We start from the raw sequence: 13,339 nt of genomic DNA, 5'->3' as shown, positions 1-13,339 counted from the left end.
TCAATGTACATGTGTGGATCTCTTGGATTCATTTTCAGTTGTTGGCTATTTCTACCAATATTACCAATTTATTCCATGGTCTTGAAAATTTCTGATTCCTCTCACTTTTGTAATGGGGTCTCTCCTAATAGTGTGGTGCTTCCCAACACATGCAAGCAAAGATAGATTATCTAGAGCTTTTACATCTAAAAGTGACTCTTATGTGTGAACTCACTCTACTTGACTCGTGGGTCGGCCTCCTTACATGTCGTAATTCTATCAAATAGTCCTCTAATAAGCTATTTTACACTCGTGTGCACACACATACATGCTACCCTAGCATATATCTTGCATACATCCTAACATTCATCTAGTCATGGCATAGCATGCACAACATCACATGTATCCTTATGGCAAAAACCCTAACAATTTGTGGCATCTCATGGCATAATCAACATATAAAATCCTAACATACATCTAGACATAACATCTCATACATGTCCTAACATACATCTAGGCATGGCATTTGTCATCTCATCATCCATCTCATCCAAGCATACATCCTATCATCATCTAAGCATGGTAGGTTCCATTCATGGCATAACACCCAACATAACATAAAGGCAGCAAGCATGCGTGACATCTATCATCTCCTATCATTATGTTCATATCATGTTCATCATATTTCATGTCAAGCATACTCATCAAGTTCATCTCATACAAATATGCATGGTTATGTGATAATGCATGCACAAATAACTTTGAGTATTTATTGCCACATGCATTACTAGTACATGACCTTTCAAAACTACCATCGAACTAATACTTTTGAATCTTGTGGTGATATAATTAAAATTACATGTTTTATACAAATGCAAACAAGAGACTAATTATTCCAAATCTCTACTTTGATGGGCTTTATATATCTTATCTAAAATGTTATTTGTCACTCTAGTACTCCCGTCACACAAGGAAACTCATAATAGTTATCTAATTTCTTATTTCTTAATTTGGAGTAGGGAAAGTAAACATTTTAAAATGTGGGTAATAAGATGGTGAAAGAAGCATATGTATTGTGCATTATCCCCCCACTCCCAAAAAAATATAAAATAAAAACCAAAAGTGGTTGTGCGTTTGTAAAAGCACTACACCATCCTCTTGATGTCTATGTTTTTAAAAAATATATATAATATCAAAGAGATCTAAAATTTTCAAATTGAATTCAAATTTGAAGAGTAGTCACTTTTGCATCACTTAAAGATATATGGTTTACTCAATTTTTGATAAGTAAGTTGAATAGAATCACTCTTGGGAAAGGTACTTTAGGTAGACTATTTTTTTTCCCTATTGAACACTCTTTTTTTACTTCAATTTTAATCAATGTTGTGGTGGTTAAGGACAGTTTGTTGCCTTTATAATAAAAACACTTACCACTTTTCTATCAAAATAAAAATAAAAAATAAAAAATAAAAACGCTAAATGGGAGGAATATGGTAACAATTGAGAAATAATAAATCAAATAACTTACCAAATCTGCACAGAGAGTATCAGATTAGGGAGAGTTCGTCCACAAGGAAGATGCTCCAGAAACTTATCAACTAAGAAAAATTATGACTCAAAGAAAAACTAATGAGTATTGTGCAAAATAGTAATGGTGTATGTAGTGCTTACAATTTTTTTACTAACAACATTTATTACAATTGTTTAAAAATATAGAATTCTTTTTAAAGCTAAATTGACAAAATGCAGTTAAGACAGATTGTGTTTAGCAAAACTTAAATACAAAAACATAATTAATAATTATTTATCTCAAAAATCCAAAAGAATGAATTTTAAATAAAAAATTTATAATATAGAAAGTTATATATATGTTATTTAGTTTTTTTTAAAGAAAAATAAATATTATTTAGTAGATATATAAAAATATTGCGCCAAAACTATTTGGTGGGTGTCTAAGATTACCAATAAAAATCAATTAAAAAGTTCAAGGCGGTGGTAAATATTCTTACCACAGAAAAAGAGCATTGTTTTGGTAAAATTTCAAGGTGGTAAAATCAATAATTATGTACTAAATTTCTTTATTAAAAGAAACTAACAAATTTTTATGGAGTAAAATATTTGGCTCTCCAGCCAACTAAACAAGATTGACTAATTATTGCCGTACGTGAGATAGATCAACAATTAATCCTTCCTTTCTCACAAAACATCACTTTTTAACAAAAATCAAATCTTTGTCTCCTATAATAATTTGATAGAAGCAAGGCTAGTAGCCTAGTTGCTACTTTACCTTGAACTGGAAAAGTTCATGAAAAAAATTACCTCAAAAAACAAAAATTTAATCTATTTTAATTTGAACCTTGAAAAAGACATAATTCTTGGGTTTTCATAATAGATACTTATGAAACATTATTCTTTAGCCCAACATATAATAAGCCGAATGTATAGCCAACAAACACTTTGCAAATTACATTTTGCCTCTTGAGGGAGCGTTGCACAATTTCTTCAATCAAATCCTCTCTCTGCGTCAGGTTGAAGGAGAGTCAAATGGCCAGTATTTGGGCCTTCACCAATTTCAATTGGTGATGTCTATTGTCTATATGTACATATGGAGAATTAAGCAATGGGCTTCATCTCAAGCAAAAAGATGTATGGTTACCAACAAGAAGACAATAACACAATGCCCAAAAGCCCGTCACTGGAATCTCCTACATTTCCCCCTTAAGAATGCTTTTGACTGAGTGAGGAAATGAGGTATCAAAAAAACTCTAGGCAGACATATTTTACATACTCTTTTACGATAAGGTATTACATTATGATTGAAGCAATATTATTTTAACATAAATTTATCAATAAATTTTTTTTTTATTATGTATCAATTACAATTTTTTTTTTTTTTAAATATTTAAACACACTAATTACAACTTAACACCCTAGTATATTGTAAAAGCGAGTATGTCTCTAGGCTTATTGGAAATAAATAGGGAACATTTATTTATTTTTTTAAAAAAAAACTACAAGATATGTCTAATCAACAACAGTCTTGTCTCTTCTTAGGGTTATGAGAAGTTTTCCCTCAACACTGTTGGAACGATTAGGGCTTTTTTTGTTTTTTTGTTTTTTGGGAAGTAAATAATATACTAACACTTTTAATATTAAAGTAGTTCATGTGGCAATCCACATATTAAGCAATTGTTGTGGTGACAATGAATATGATTTCTTTTCTTGTTTGATGTGGACAATGAATATGAATATTGGTACACCAATAACATAATAAAATATATTAAGAGTAAAGTTCATATTTGGCCCTTGAAGTTTGGGTTTGTTCTCATTTTTGCCCTTTAAGTTTGGCCCTGTAAGTTTGGGGTTGTTCTCATTTAAAATCAACTCCAAAATCTCATGTTTTGAGTTTTAAGTACTTGAGACTCACAACATGGGATAATTGAAGGGAATTGGATAATTCAATGGGAGTGATCTTATGCTTCAACATGGGATAATTGAAAGGAATTGGATAATCCCATGTTAAAAACTATCAGATTGCTTTCCTTTCATATGCCTACAGGATAACACAGCAACTGCATTCTATAAACAAAGAGATTTAAAAGAGAATTAGATGCTAAAACCAACAACATACTGCAATTCCATTTAGCCCGCGATTTAAAGAATGCCTCGTCTCGCTTAATGCATGAATGATGGTATGCTTTAGGGTAGCCCCTAACAAGTACTAAGTGTATGTTTGGATTGCACTGAAAACAAAGGACTTGTGCATCTGCGTTTTTTTGTGCAGGTCCCGTGCACCGTTTACGGGACCCACAAGTACAGAATGTAGCAAAAGTTAAGTTAAAACTGAGTCCCACAACACTATTCACACATTTAAAAATTATTTTACTATAATATTTTCAGTTTTCAGTAATAAGTAGTATCCAAACAGGTCATAATAAACAAAAACAAATAAAGTAAATTAATAAGCTTTAATTAGCAACTACGAAAATAAAGCAACGAGGAAAATTGGTGTAGAAAGACTATACTAACCGGTGATCACAGAGGACAAGGCTACCACCAACGAAGCAAATGAAACACATGTCCTCTTTGTCCTTCTTCTTCCTCGGTAGTGGCAACATTATGGTCATCTTCGGCTGGCCTCTCAGCAATCGACCTCGATTTCTCTTCGCCACCACCACCATCTTCATCGAAGTAGTAGTAGTATCCGGCACCACCGGAAGGGGAGGAGGCTCCACCGTGTTTTGCATCATTGTTTTCGTCATCATCATCATCAACTCTACCGCCGCTTTGGAAGCGTCCTCCATCGCCGCCGGTGTAGCTTCCACGAGTTGGGAATCATCAATATGACATTGATCGACACTCATGAGGTCCACGTCTCTGCTCTGCTCCAACGAATTGTTAAAGAACTAGATGTGGCAGTGCTTCATACTACCAAAACTGAGGTTACAAAATTTTTATTTAAAAATGAGACAGTAGCACTTCGTGGTAAGCTTATGGGATAGATTTGCAAACCTTGATCGTTACCAACAAAAACTTGATTAGAACCAATGGTTTCTTCGGCACCAAGAGTAATGTTGGCTAAATTTGAGGTAATATGATGCATGGAGCCTGAGTCAGGAGGAGTGGTGAAATATGCTACCATTTGATTGTTGGAAGGACTCTCATAAGCATTTAAGAGCTAGCAGAATGGCCAATCTTATGGCATACTTGACAAGTGTGACGATTATAAGTAGATGGAGGAAAGCCTTAAACACCATGACCCTGCCCCCTGCCTCAAGATCACCCACCAGATTGGGAGAAAGAGCGAGAGTAGTACTGAAAGGGACCATTATTCGAACGGTGACTGCGCCCACGAGGCCACAGACTGACCATTAGTGGTGGTGTTATCTTGGTCACCATGTTAGCAGTAGGATAAATATCATCATTGGATTGGGTGTAACTGTTTTATGGGTTGTTCATGGGCGAGAAGATGACCACAGAGCTCTTCATGAGATTACAACACTCAAGTTATACCTCAAACCTGAGTTCACCATAAATTGGGAAAAAACAATAATATATCTAGGAACAAATACAACCTCACTACAAAACCCGATAGCAAGATCTTTCACTTTGAATGCTTTAACTCTCTGTAGTCGTAGCACCCAAATAATCATCCTAGAGAGAACCCTCAATTTATTTTCTTTGTGTGTCTTGAGCAAAAGGAAATTCACCATTTCTTTTTTCCCTCAATGCCGCACAAAGCACTAATCTTTTTCCTTCAATCGGCTTCAAATCTTTGTTTCACTCTTCAGTCTCTTTGAATCTCTCTTTTTTCTCTATATACATGAAACCACATACATCAATACTTTATATTAAAGCTCTACCGCCTACACTCCTATTCTTAATTGAATAGAAGTCTTGTACACCAAGTTCACCTATTTCTTGTTGAAATAGGATTCATTAAGTAAGAAATTAGAGTCCCATGTAGGCTGGACTCCTAGGTGCAGCCATGCACTCCAACAATCTCTCCCTCCAGCCCATTGAGGAAAGAGATTTTCATCCCAACTCTTCAATTAGAATTCATGCTGGCTGTTCCAGCGCAAAGCTCAAGCTTCTCTTTGGTCACAACCAACTCATAAGTCTTATTTTTGTGCAAAGAATTTATTTCTTCTTACATAGACTTCATCCAGCTCTATCTGTCCTTATGAGACTCTACTTCTTGAAAGCATTCTGACTCCCCCTCATCAGTAAGCAAAATATACTCGAAAGAGGGATATCTAGTCAATGGACAAGGCTCCCTAATAGACCTCCTCACTTGAGGTTCTTCCATCTCTAGTGGAATAAGTTGTTCCCCCTGTTCAACATCTTCAATATCTTGAGCATCATCACCATTAACTCCTACTGGCACATCACCATCAACTACTATTAGATCATCACCAAGATTCTCATTTTGTATCTCTTCCCTATTTGTGGCATGATTGGAGGAAGAAGAGGTAGGTGTAAGGTCGAGAATACCTACAATAGCATCCTTTGTCTATTCAGTTTTCTCAAGGTCAGCCAAATTTTCATTCTTATGAAAAATCACATCTCGACTTCTGATCATCTTCTTTTTCTTAGGATCCCATAACTTGTAGCCAAATTATGCATCTCCATATCCAGCAAATATATAAGGAGTGGCTTTGCTATCAAGATTCAGTCTTTGTTCCTTAGGCACATGTGCAAATGCCTTGCACCCAAATACCTTTAAGTGAGAGTAGGAAACATCTTTTCCAGTCCATACTCTTTCTGTAATATCAAACTCCAATGGAATTGATGGAGACTGATTAATTAGGTAGCACGCAGTTTGAACAGCTTCACACTAGAATGACTTAGGCATATTAGCCATTCTCAACATACATCTGACCTTATCAACAATAGTGTGGTTCATCCTCTCTGCCACACCATTTTGCTGTGGGATACTAGGAATTGTCTTCTCATGTCTAATACCTTTCTCGGAGTAGTAACTCTTGAACTCATTAGACGTATATTCACCTTTGTTGTCAGTACGAAGACAATTCAAAGGCTTCCCTTTCTCTCTTTCCACCATGGCATGGAATTTCTTGAAGTACTCAAATACATGGTCTTTAGTTTTCAAAAAATACACCCACACCTTTTGTGAAGCATCATCAATAAAAGTAACAAAATACTTATTGCCACCTAAGGACTCCACATCAATGGGACCATATACATCTATATAAACAAGATCTAACACATTGGGCTTTCTAGTAAAGGGAATGCAAAAAGACACTCTATGTTGTTTTCCAAATAAACGATAATCACAAGGTTTAAGTGACATACCTTTGGCAAAAGAAATAAGAGACTTCTTTGCCAAAATTTGCAACCCCTTTTCACTCATGTGAGCCAACCGCCTATGCCACAAGTTAGGAGTAGAATCTTCCCGAGTTGCACTAACAACATCTTTTTACACCTTTACTTGTGTCTTGTAAAGTGTACAACAAATCTTCCCTCCAGCAAGCACCAATGATCCTCTGGAGAGTCTCCATCTACCATCTTCAAAATAGTTGCCATAGCCTTCTTTATCCAAAATATGAGTAGAAATTAGATTCAAACGCATATCAGGCACATGTCGCACATCCTTCAATACTAAGGTATATCCAGTATTAAAGAGCTCCTTTCTTGGAGTAACATGATAGGAAGTAGTTGAATCAATAACCCATTCAACATAAGGATGTGAAACATTGCAGCATTCATCATCTCCTATAGAGTGCACCATATCTTCAATTGTCGAGATAGTAGTGGTATTCTATTCCTCACCTAATTTTGATTTTTCTCATCTTTATGATTATTCTTCCAAGCTTTGCAGTTTCTTCTTACTTTATCACTATAGAAACACTTAAATTTTCCTTTTGATTCTGACTGACTTCTAAATTTACCACGCCCCTTAGAATTTCTAGTCTCACTCCTCCCCCTATTCTCTGTGACAAGAGCCTGTGCATTATCCTTGTCTATGTCCTTTTCTTCTTGTTTCTTCATTGAAAAAGCTATCCTTGACCATTGCAAGTTGTAGTACACCATTTGGAGCAGAGTTACTAAGTGACACCACCAAAGTCTCCTAACTGTCAGGTAAGGAACTCAGAAGTAATAAAACTTGAAGCTCATCATCATTTATCAGCTTCATTGTAACCATCTGATTCACCAAGTCTTGGAACTTACTCAAATGCTCGGCAATGGATCTCCCTTCCTTAAGTTTCAAATTCACAAGCTTTTTAGCCACAAAAGCTTTATTTTGAGCTGTCTTTCTTTCATAGAGACCCTTCAATTTCTCCCAAAGAGCTTCTGCATCAGTCTCTTGAGATATATGATGAAACACACTCACATCGATGCATGGTCTAATACATCCAATGGTTTTTCTATTCAACTTCTCCTAGTCTTTATCAAACATCTCACTTGGCTTAGCACTATCACCCTCAATAGGGTCATGCAATTCCTTATAGTAAAGGACATCCTCCATCATCAGCTTTTAGATCGAATAATTTGACGCCTTGAGTTTAATCATAGTGCTCATATTCATATTTATATTTTCCATTTAATTCAACACAAGACAATCACATCTAACAACCTTGCTCTAATACCACTTGTTGGGATAAATCCCAATCTATGTGTGAATTAAATTAAATAAAAACCAAGCAACAAAGAAAACAATCTATGGAAGCGATAAAAAAAAAAATCAACTAATAAGAACAACAAGAAATTACGTGGAAAACCCTCCAGTGTAGAGGAAAAGACCACTGGGAAAACCAATCAATCCACTAAGACATTCAAGTTATACTCAAAACTTGAGTTCACCATAATTTGGGAAAATACAATAATACATCTAGGAACAAATACAACATCACCATGAAACCCGGTAGCAAGATCTTCTACTCTGAATATTTCAACTCTCTGTGGTTGTAGCACTCAAATAATTGTCCTAGAGAGAACCTCCAATTTATTTTCTTTGTATGTCTTGAGCAAAAGAAAAATCACATTTTCTTTTTTCCCTTAGTGCCACACAAAACACTAATCTTTTTCCTTCAGTCGGCTTCAAATTTGTGTTTCACTCTTTTGTCTCTCTAAATCTCTCTTTTTTCTCTATATAAGTGAAACCACATACATCAATGCTTTATATTAAAGCTTTGCCGCCTACGCTCCTATTCTTAATTGAATAGAAGTCTTGTACAGCAAGTTCACCTATTTCATGTTGAAATAGGATTCATTAAATATGAAATTAGAGTCCCATGTGGGAGAAATTATACAGTCCTCTGATGGTCCACGTTACTTATCCACCATTCTACTAAAATACTCCCACTTGTTTAAAATTGCTTAGTCAGTAATCAGTTTCTGTTTTAAAAATTTTTTCTAATTCAACAATTTTAAATAAGTGAGTTTTTTAGTGGAATGGTAGACCACGTCATTTGTCCACCATGAGGACCTTATAATTTCTCTCTATGTGGGCTGGACTCCTAGGTGCAGATTTTTTTAAAAAAAATTATAACTATGAAAAATATTTTGAATCAAAATAAAAATTAAGGAAAGAAAGAAAGAAGTATTTGGTACTTATCATAACCTCAATTGTTTTGATTGCTCCCGTGTTTAGCGAATTCTTTAGTTTTCATAGTCTCAATCCTTCTTCCAATAACAAATCTATTGCTTCAAGATAAATGTTGATGGTGCTATTTTCTCAAAACAGAAAAATGCAGAGATAGGGGTGCTTATTAGAGATGATAAGGGGAGAGTGGGAGCGGCTTTGTGCAAAAAGATTGGGGCTCCTTTAGGCGCTATGGAGGCAGAAGCTAAAGCTCTCGAGGCTGGATTGTTGTTTGCAAAGGATATTGGTCTTTAAGATGTTGTCCTGGAGGGGGATTCTTTGATTTTAATCAATGCTCTTTGTGGGACAACCCTGCCGCCTTCTTCTGTAGAACCAATTGTTATGGGTTTGCACGAGCTATGCAGGGACTTTAGGCGAATAGATTTCTCCCATACAGGGGAATAAACCTGCACACCTTTTAGCAAAGCATGCATCTAGCATTGTGGACTATATTAGTTGGATTGAAGAGGATCCTTACTGTATTGAGCAAGCTCTTATCCACGATGTACTTTTGTTTTTACGTATGCAATAAAATTTCTGCTTTCTTATCCAAATAAAAAAAAAAAAAAAAAAAAAAAATCTATCACTTAACACACAAGACAAAGTGAGGAACAAAACTATGCAACATTATAGTCTATTTTTTATAATGTCAGCCATATAGAAACAAAGTTGCAAAATTCTCTTATCTTTGAATAACTCTTCTGGGTTGAATTTGATTTAAACGGTTTACATAATCTAAGATATAAAAGTATTATGGAAATTAGGGATTGAAGGAATTATATATATATATATGAGATAGGTTCAAGTTACACATGATATAACTCTACAAAAGTTACACATTTTTTAAATCGTAAATTTCTAAGAAATCTAATGATTAAAAAATCACTATAATCAATGTCATCTTTAAAATTAAGTGCTTTCCATATTAGCTAATTTAATTAATTTGAGAGAATATTATATTATTTTCTTTTTAACTTTCTTTCTCTCTCCTAATCAATTCATCCCTAAACTTACACAAAAGCATATTCTCAACGTTCTTGGGCATGGAGGCAGTTGATCCCGCATACACATATTTTTTTGTTGAATGGTACTTGTATTCTGAGATGTGAAAAAAATACGTCTTATATGTGTTGCAATGTCTTAGCAACACTGCAACAACACTCTTTCATAATAAGAAATAGAACAAGAAGCCAGATTTGGTTGTCTTCTGACCCATTACCACCATCATTTGCCTCACTAGGAGTCTTGGCTTGGTTTCCCCCAAAGACTTTTTTTTTTTATTTTTTTTTTATAATATACAAACAGTTAAGGAAATATCAAAATCTTGTGACCAAGCAATGTAAGCAGTTGAATATCACCATCTTCCTAACTTGGTAAAATTGGAATAAACAAAAATTTACTTTTGGTTGGATGAACTTTCTAGGACCTCATCAGACGTGCTACAGCTTTTACTAAGCGTGCGTTTGGATCGGACATTTTGCCCAATCCAAGCATTCTGCGTTTTTTAGCGAGTCCCATGGGTACTGTTCACTTTTCCACCAAACTCAGCAAAACACAGATTCCAATGCAATTTTGGGTCCCACAGAACTATTCACACTTTTAAAAATTATTTTGCTACAATGTTTTCTGTAATAAGTTTTCAATTTTCAGCAAATAAGCGGTATCTAAACATACCTTAAAATAATAAGGTATATGCTTAAATTGATTTTTTTTTTTTTATGTGAGAAAAAATTAATTTGAAATATGGTATTCTTGATCAAATTTAGTTGTTTTTGCAACAATTGAAACAATGTCCAAAAAAAGGGGGGGGGGGGGGGAAGCAACACACAACAAAAAAATGTAAAAAAAAAATATATATATATATATATTTTTTTTTTAAGGATCAATTGCCATGTCCAAGAACGTTGAGAATATGCTTTTGTGTAAGGTTAGGGATGAATTGATTAGGAGAGTGAAAAAAAAGTTAAAAAGAAAATAATATTATATTTTCTCAAATTAATTAGGTTAGCTAATATGAAAATCAATTAATTTTAAAGATGACATTGATTATAGTGATTTTTTAACTATTAGATTTCTTAAAAATCTACGGTTTAAAAAATGTATAATTTTTGTAGAGTTATACCAGGTGTAACTTGAATCTCTCTCTCTCTCTCTCTATATATATATATATATAGCAAACATGTATTACTTTCTATGGGAAGGATAAGAATTAAAACTGCAGAAATAAGTAAATTTTAAATAGTTTCTAAGATGATCTAATTGTTATTGATAATTTTTTGAACTAAAACTTTGCAATATAGTACTTGGTTTGCTAATGTTCAAATATCACACATGGTTTTCTTTAGAAAAAAAAATGTGGATTTACATGTCATCAAGTACCTAAATCAAATACAGATTTGAGGAAATTCTGGAAAGATATATGAGAATCAAATGTTGTGTGCTGAGAGCCATTTACACATGGATATAGCCTCCACTTAGGATTTACACATGTATTACTTTCTATGGGAAGTAATAAGCAAACATGTATAAATCTTTGTGTGTGTGTAATTAGATTACTTTTTATGCTTCAATAAAAAATAAAAAATAAACTAACTTATAATTTCCTTAGCTATGAGGTTGCATAAAACAAAAGAGTAATTTTTAGGGTAAACGTTTTTTCGACTTTAGTTTAGATTTAATTGTTGATAAGAGATGGTATTATCTATTATTGGTCTCATGTATTTTCTACGATAATAGTACTATGTAAAATAAAGTCATAAAAACGTAAACATCAAGATTCCGACAAGATTCTGACTACGAGGGCTAGATTAAAAATATAAAAATGAAATATAGTTTGGACTTTGGAAACTATAATCAATTAATGCAAATATTAACATAAATCAATTATAAAGTAAAATTAAATTACAGTTATTTACGACATCAATCGATTGTTTAGTAAAACACATGAAGAGAAAAAGTGTTCCTAAAGCAACCTAAATTTAGAGAATGTGAATGCATAAAATAAATAAATAAATAAACACAAAAGGAGAAAATTAGGTGTAATATATATATATATATATATATAGTAACACATACTCACATAGTGTTTCAAGGAACTGTAAGACAAAGGGACAAAAAAAAGAAATTGCAGTACACGTGAGAAAGCAAAGTAAAGAAGGATTTTTCTACAACCATAAAATTTAGGGTTTTGTTTAGTAAGAGTTTCTCGGCTACCACAAAAATGGTTTAGTATTCAGAGAGCGAGTAAAGATCTCAAGTGAGTTTGTGTTAATTATTGGAGTAAAGATGATTTGTATTTTATTTTAACTTTAGTTTTGGATGTAAATATGATAAGATATTATAATCGATTTTATTATAATGAATTTTTTCAAAGTTGGTTCAATTTTTTTTTCCATTAAAAGAGAAAAAGTTCTCACAAAAATCTTGTTGTTCTTAAGCTTCATTAGTTTATTTTCATATTAGTTTGAAATCTAATTGAGTAATTTTAGTCACAATTTATTTTGGGATTTGTTAAAATGTACGTACTAACACCCCCCTAAACTTTGATAGTCAATGATATATTGATTGGTTTGCCATTTTCCTTGGCCACAACCTATCTCTTGGTGATGTCAATCGCTATTATTTGATATTGATATCTCATTGAGATACAATATTGGTGCACATTCTAAATATCTTGAGATAGATATTCATTTCTTCGTCGTAAGTTTGTCACAAACTACTTAACGACGAAGTTTCTTGGATCTATGAATTTCTAGTTTTACTATTGGTAGTCAAGATTCTAATAAAACTGTGAAGATATATTACTTGCTATTAAAAATCCGTCTCTAGAAAAATGGTCCTTGGGCTTGGATCTATGTATGATGACTCTTCCTGATTCTGAATTAAATTAAAATATGTCCTCCCCAATTGACGTTCTAGCTCTTTCTCTAAGACTTTTACAATATCCCAATGTCTGGTCTTGCGAAGTTGGAACCATCAATGACCATAGTCAATGTTCTAATAATATAAATTCAAGTATTTATGCACAAAATTAAAAGTGGCATATAAATCAGCTAATTAAACTTACTGCAAACACAGCAAAAAGGGGGGAGGGGGGGGGGGGGTGTGGCGGGGGGGCTTTGAAACAATAAAGATTAAAGACTTGATAAATCAGCATGCTTATTCCTCCCTGTGGAACACAGGACTTTGCTCATCTAACCTAAAAGCTGCTTTTTTTATTTGAATTTTAGGTTCATCATTAATATTTTATAGAAA

Source organism: Quercus lobata, chromosome 5 (assembly GCF_001633185.2).
Source record: "Quercus lobata isolate SW786 chromosome 5, ValleyOak3.0 Primary Assembly, whole genome shotgun sequence".
Lineage (NCBI taxonomy): Eukaryota > Viridiplantae > Streptophyta > Magnoliopsida > Fagales > Fagaceae > Quercus > Quercus lobata.
This window is presented reverse-complemented; position numbering follows the sequence as displayed.